A 7,500-nucleotide genomic window follows, 5' to 3' on the forward strand; every position below is an offset into this window, starting at 1 on the left:
AGGGAATCCGGTTCCTATTCCGGAACCCGGCAGCGGAACCGTTTCAATAATCGTTCCCTCGTTTATTACGAGCGAGTGTTCGACGGGGTAACCCAAAGTGGCCTGAAGACGCCGCCGAGGGGTCCGGGAAGAGTTTTCTTTTCTGCCTGAGCGTTCGAGTTCCATGGAATCCTATAGAAGGGAGATATGGTTCGGAACGCGAAGAGCACCGCATTTGCGGCGGTGTCCGGATACTCTCTGCGGACCTTGAAAATTCAGGTGAGGGATGTACGTGGAGATGTCGCGCCGGTTCGTACCCATATCCGCAGCAGGTCTCCAAGGTGAAGAGCCTCTAGTCGATAGAATAATGTAGGTAAGGGAAGTCGGCAAATTGGATCCGTAACTTCGGAATAAGGATTGGCTCTGAGGACCGGGGCGTGTCGGGTTTGGACGGGAAGCGGATGCGGCCGGTGCCGGGCCTGGTCGATGCTCGTTGCGTTCGCGCGCTTCGTGCTGAATCCGGACCCGCGTTCCGGCCTTCCGCGGATCTTCCTAGCCGTAAGGCCGCGACGGACGCGCGCTTCGCGGCGTGCGGCCCGGCGCGGTTCTGTACGACCGCCGTTCAACGGTCAGCTCAGCTCAGCTTGACAGAGTAGATACTATCTACATATCTATCGACAGAGTTGTAGATATCGTGCCGTTGAACGGCATCTTGTCGCGTCGCGTGGCGATCTTGTACGAGAAACATTTTCCTCTGACATTGTATCGGAATAATTATTATAATTCATTATTATACATACATACATACATACATACATACATACATACATACATACATACATACATACATACATACATATTATTAATAAATTAATTGTTTTTTTTTTTTTTTTTTTTTTTCTTCAAATAAACCCACATTGCCATTTCTCTGAGCGTGTGCTGCGAGCTTCAACGAGAAACATTCGGCGCGAAACTGTCGAGCGGCCGGCCGTCGCGCGCCGCACCTGTACGAGAAACATTTTCCTCTGACGTTGCATCGGAATAATTATTATAATTCATTATTATACATACATACATACATACATACATACATATTATTAATAAATATAATTGTTTTTTCTTTTCTTCAAATAAACCCACATTGCCATTTCTCTGAGCGTGTGCTGCGAGCTTCAACGAGAAACATTCGGCGCGAAACTGTCGAGCGGCCGGCCGTCGCGCGCCGCACCTGTACGAGAAACATTTTCCTCTGACGTTGCATCGGAATAATTATTATAATTCATTATTATACATACATACATACATACATACATACATACATACATACATACATATTATTAATAAATATAATTGTTTTTTTTGTTTTTTCTTTTCTTCAAATAAACCCACATTGCCATTTCTCTGAGCGTGTGCTGCGAGCTTCAACGAGAAACATTCGGCGCGAAACTGTCGAGCGGCCGGCCGTCGCGCGCCGCACCTGTACGAGAAACATTTTCCTCTGACGTTGCATCGGAATAATTATTATAATTCATTATTATACATACATACATACATACATACATACATATTATTAATAAATATAATTGTTTTTTCTTTTCTTCAAATAAACCCACATTGCCATTTCTCTGAGCGTGTGCTGCGAGCTTCAACGAGAAACATTCGGCGCGAAACTGTCGAGCGGCCGGCCGTCGCGCGCCGCACCTGTACGAGAAACATTTTCCTCTGACGTTGCATCGGAATAATTATTATAATTCATTATTATACATACATACATACATACATACATACATACATATTATTAATAAATTAATTGTTTTTTTTTTTTTTTTTTTTTTTCTTCAAATAAACCCACATTGCCATTTCTCTGAGCGTGTGCTGCGAGCTTCAACGAGAAACATTCGGCGCGAAACTGTCGAGCGGCCGGCCGTCGCGCGCCGCACCTGTACGAGAAACATTTTCCTCTGACGTTGCATCGGAATAATTATTATAATTCATTACTATACATACATACATACATACATACATACATACATACATACATACATACATACATATTATTAATAAATATAATTGTTTTTTTTTTTTTTTCTTTTCTTCAAATAAACCCACATTGCCATTTCTCTGAGCGTGTGCTGCGAGCTTCAACGAGAAACATTCGGCGCGAAACTGTCGAGCGGCCGGCCGTCGCGCGCCGCACCTGTACGAGAAACATTTTCCTCTGACGTTGCATCGGAATAATTATTATAATTCATTATTATACATACATACATACATACATACATACATACATACATATTATTAATAAATATAATTGTTTTTTTTGTTTTTTCTTTTCTTCAAATAAACCCACATTGCCATTTCTCTGAGCGTGTGCTGCGAGCTTCAACGAGAAACATTCGGCGCGAAACTGTCGAGCGGCCGGCCGTCGCGCGCCGCACCTGTACGAGAAACATTTTCCTCTGACGTTGCATCGGAATAATTATTATAATTCATTATTATACATACATACATACATACATACATACATACATACATATTATTAATAAATATAATTGTTTTTTTTGTTTTTTCTTTTCTTCAAATAAACCCACATTGCCATTTCTCTGAGCGTGTGCTGCGAGCTTCAACGAGAAACATTCGGCGCGAAACTGTCGAGCGGCCGGCCGTCGCGCGCCGCACCTGTACGAGAAACATTTTCCTCTGACGTTGCATCGGAATAATTATTATAATTCATTATTATACATACATACATACATACATACATACATACATACATACATATTATTAATAAATTAATTGTTTTTTTTTTTTTTTTTTTTTTTTTTTAAATAAACCCACATTGCCATTTCTCTGAGCGTGTGCTGCGAGCTTCAACGAGAAACATATCTATCAATACAAATGTCTATGCAAAAAAAAGAAAACAAACAAAATCATATCAGTCAATAAAATAAATAATAATATTTTTTTACTACTACTACTACTACTACTAGTACTACTACGTGCTACTACTGCACGCCAATACACATACATAATAAAATGAAAAATCGTCTCTCTCTCGCTCGCTCTACGAGAAACATTCGACGTCCGCTCCAATGCCGACGCGGACTATTGCTCTCGGTATAGATGTGGAGCGAAACAGTCGTGCGCACAGCGTCGACTCGTTCTCGTTGCCGCGCGTCGTTCGTCTCAAATAGACACGAACGACGGACGAGAGAGAATGTGTTCTTGTTTTTGTGTTTGTGCGAAGTGTGAGAATATTATATACATATATTCGCGCATGGATGATATAGATATGGGTATGGATTTTCGGAGGAAATTATATCAAATTCGTATTTCGAATGCGAGACCGCCGAGATCTTTCCCAGCTCTCTCTCTCTCTGTGTGTGTGGTGTATAGTACATTTTATATATCTCTCTTGTGTCAACACAAAATAACAAAGAATATACATACTACTCCTCCTCATATTTTATATAATATAATATAAAATTATATTATAGCACCGCGTTCGCAGACCGTATGGTGATGTTACCAATCGACCAAGATTTGGGACCGTCTCCCCCGGTGTTATCTGTGATGTTAAAAGAATACGCTTCTAGGCACACCTCAACGCAGGGCGCCTAGCGTGTTCGACACGTGCGCGGTCGCCACGGCGACCGTATATGGAAAGAATGTATAAAAGAGGACGCACACGCGCCCATCGTCGAAACGGTGTGCGCAGCGTCGTGTTGGAATTTATCCCTCAAGCTCCGGGCGTTGATCGTATCTAGTGCGAATCATGCGTGTGTGTGCGCATGTAATTGCCAGCCGAGTTTTAATATGTTTACAATAACGTATTGAATAAAAATTGAGAAGTTGCGTTTAGATGAATGTTCAATTTTCAAATTGTCACAACATCGATTCCCGCCCGCGGGGTCGTGTTCGTTGCAGTTTTATGTCCCTCACAGTGGTCGAGCATCGTTGTACATCACCTCGTTGCGAGATCGTGACGGGACGGCCGCTCGTAGACCGGTCAAAGTTAGTCTATCGATATGAAGCGCGAACGTCGCGTCGCGTGCAAATTCGACGCGTTACGTTCACGCGTGTCGAGAAGGCGCGCGCGCAAGCGCGCGCCCCTCGACGCCGCCGAGCCAGCGGCTCGCCGAAGCCGCGTGACCGCGGTGTAGGCGTGTCGTTTGCGTAAGCAGCTCCCTGGTTGATCCTGCCAGTAGTTATATGCTTGTCTCAAAGATTAAGCCATGCATGTCTCAGTGCAAGCCGTATTAAGGCGATACCGCGAATGGCTCAATATATCAGTTTTGGTTCCTTAGATCTTACTCAGTTACTTGGATAACTGTGGTAATTCTAGAGCTAATACATGCAATCAGAACTCTGACCAGTGATGGGATGAGTGCTTTTATTAGATCAAAACCAATCGGCGGAGGGCCATGCGTCCGAAGTCGTTAATTTTGATGAATCTGGATAACTTTTGCCGATCGCACGGTCCAGTACCGGCGACGCATCTTTCAAATGTCTGCCTTATCAACTTTCGATGGTAGTTTCTGCGACTACCATGGTTGTCACGGGTAACGGGGAATCAGGGTTCGATTCCGGAGAGGGAGCCTGAGAAACGGCTACCACATCCAAGGAAGGCAGCAGGCGCGCAAATTACCCACTCCCGGCACGGGGAGGTAGTGACGAAAAATAACGATACGGGACTCTTACGAGGCCTCGTAATCGGAATGAGTACACTTTAAATATTTTAACGAGGAACAATTGGAGGGCAAGTCTGGTGCCAGCAGCCGCGGTAATTCCAGCTCCAATAGCGTATACTAAAATTGTTGCGGTTAAAAAGCTCGTAGTTGCATTTGTGCGCCGCGCTGTCGGTGCACCGCATCCGCGGTGATACTGACACGTCTGCGGAGCATATCGTCGGTGAGCCGGCGGTAAAACGCCGGTTCAATATCAAAATCCTATCGCGGTGCTCTTCGGTGAGTGTCGAGGTGGGCCGACAATTTTACTTTGAACAAATTAGAGTGCTCAAAGCGGGCTCAAAATGCCGCTTGAATATTTCGTGCATGGAATAATAGAATATGATCTCGGTTCTATTTTGTTGGTTTTCAGAACTCCGAGGTAATGATTAATAGGGATAACTGGGGGCATTCGTATTGCGACGTTAGAGGTGAAATTCTTGGATCGTCGCAAGACGAACATCAGCGAAAGCATTTGCCAAAGGTGTTTTCATCAATCAAGAACGAAAGTTAGAGGTTCGAAGGCGATTAGATACCGCCCTAGTTCTAACCGTAAATATGTCATCTAGCGATCCGCCGACGTTACTACAATGGCTCGGCGGGCAGCTTCCGGGAAACCAAAGATTTTGGACTCCGGGGGGAGTATGGTTGCAAAGCTGAAACTTAAAGGAATTGACGGAAGGGCACCACCAGGAGTGGAGCCTGCGGCTTAATTTGACTCAACACGGGAAATCTCACCAGGCCCGGACACCGGAAGGATTGACAGATTAACAGCTCTTTCTTGATTCGGTGGGTGGTGGTGCATGGCCGTTCTTAGTTGGTGGAGCGATTTGTCTGGTTAATTCCGGTAACGAACGAGACTCTAGCCTGCTAAATAGGCGTCGTCATTCAAGGTGTGCGCGACTCTCGGGGAGCGCAACTCACTGGCGACGTATTAAAATTCTTCTTAGAGGGACCGGCGGCTTCGAGCCGCACGAGATTGAGCAATAACAGGTCTGTGATGCCCTTAGATGTCCTGGGCCGCACGCGCGCTACACTGAAGGAATCAACATGTTCTCCCTGGCCTAGAGGCCCGGGCAACCCGTTGAAACTCCTTCGTGCTGGGGATTGGGGTTTGCAATTATCCCCCATAAACGAGGAATTCCTAGTAAGCGCGAGTCATAAGCTCGCGTTGATTACGTCCCTGCCCTTTGTACACACCGCCCGTCGCTACTACCGATTGAATGATTTAGTGAGGTCTTCGGACCGACACGCGGTGGCCTCACGGCCGTCGGCGTTGCTGGGAAGTTGACCAAACTTGATCATTTAGAGGAAGTAAAAGTCGTAACAAGGTTTCCGTAGGGGAACCTGCGGAAGGATCATTAACGTTGGTTTTTTCTTTTTGTTTTGTTGTTGTCAAAGACTCGCAAAAAAAGAAAAAAATACAAAAACACGTGAATGATACGAATCAAAATCGAATCCGAGACGGTTGACTCTCTCTCGTCGATTCGCGACGTGTGCGTTGCGACACGCTTTGATTAGCGTTCGCTATCGCCTATTGATACTTTGAAATAATATTTTAATTTTTGTGTACAACCACGCAAATAAAAGAGATTTTCTTTCTTTTCATTTGTCGTACACGTTAATGATAAGTATTATTTTCAAATTTTTTTGTTTAATTTTTTCGCACCTTTTATATTTTCTCATACAAAAACACACACAAAAACAAAACGATTACCCTGAACGGTGGATCACTTGGCTCGCGGGTCGATGAAGAACGCAGTTAACTGCGCGTCATAGTGTGAACTGCAGGACACATTTGAACATCGACATTTCGAACGCACATTGCGGTCCGTGGAGAAATATCCAGGACCACTCCTGTCTGAGGGCCGGCTGCATAAAAACAAAAAGCCACACTGTTCGCGTGACGAGCGGCGATCGCTGCGACTCCGGTCGTAGCGCCGCATCTCTGTCGCGCGTGCAATTGACGGTTTCGCTAGGCCGCCGAGCGGCCGAACGATCCGTTCGAATATATGTTCGATTACGACTCGTCATCCGTATTGGCCGTGTTAAGCCACGTCTATACGATACTTTTGTCGCACAAATAAATTCTCCCCGCCGCACCGTGTCTCCCGCGGCACGGGTGCGCGTCGAGTCTTTACGCAACGACAACGACAACGACGACAACGACGTTCGCGTTTACGCGTCGCGCGTGTTTGCTCGCATCGTCCCGGTCCCGCATGGCGATCGCGCGACGGTCGGCGCCGGTGCGCGCGTCGACGTGTCTCGACGCTGTCGTTGAAAGTTGTCGCGTTCGGCTCAGTTTCTCTTACTCTCGCGAGAGGAAGCGAAACGCGCGCGCCCGCTGCTCTAGCGGTTGCGCCCAGTGTGTGCGTGCGGTGTTTGTGCAATTGTAGTGTGTACGAAATTATTGTGACGTGTGTTCTTAAAACGGACGGAACGATGCCGTCGTTAACGAACAACAACAGAAGAACCGCTTGGTGGTGTGCGATTGATTGATTTCGCGCAACGCGACATCTATGTGTCGCCACCACCACGCTGTTCGCAAGGTGCCGCGCCGCTTTCGTGCGAGCGCATATAATGTAGGCGGACTCGACGTCCGGAGGGCGCGTGGCGTCGTCGACGCGCTTGTAAAAATAGCGTGTCGCGTACGCCCGTTGCGCCGACGGATATCGCGTCTGCCTCACACCTTTTTATCGTTGGCCTCAGATCAGGGAGGATCACCCGCCGAATTTAAGCATATTAGTAAGCGGAGGAAAAGAAACTAACCAGGATTCCCTTAGTAGCTGCGAGC

The 7,500-nt window shown here is 46.2% G+C and overlaps 3 non-coding genes across 3 annotated transcripts in view; all 3 read left to right on the forward strand.

Annotated features, from left to right (window-relative positions):
• The first annotated feature begins 4,164 nt into the window (after positions 1-4,164).
• LOC123719793 lies at positions 4,165-6,070 on the forward strand. The gene has a single exon (XR_006755890.1). It is a non-coding gene; the product is annotated as a small subunit ribosomal RNA (ribosomal RNA).
• Positions 6,071-6,420: 350 nt separating this feature from the next.
• On the forward strand, positions 6,421-6,577 carry LOC123719805. Its single transcript, XR_006755901.1, has one exon. It is a non-coding gene; the product is annotated as a 5.8S ribosomal RNA (ribosomal RNA).
• An 829-nt stretch (positions 6,578-7,406) lies between these two features.
• The window catches only part of LOC123719802, a 3,949-nt gene continuing 3,855 nt past the window's right edge, over positions 7,407-7,500 (forward strand). The window contains exon 1 of the ribosomal RNA XR_006755899.1: positions 7,407-7,500. This exon is cut by the window's right edge and continues 3,855 nt beyond it. This is a non-coding gene — a ribosomal RNA (large subunit ribosomal RNA).

Source organism: Pieris brassicae, unplaced genomic scaffold (assembly GCF_905147105.1).
Source record: "Pieris brassicae unplaced genomic scaffold, ilPieBrab1.1, whole genome shotgun sequence".
NCBI classification, from domain to species: domain Eukaryota; kingdom Metazoa; phylum Arthropoda; class Insecta; order Lepidoptera; family Pieridae; genus Pieris; species Pieris brassicae.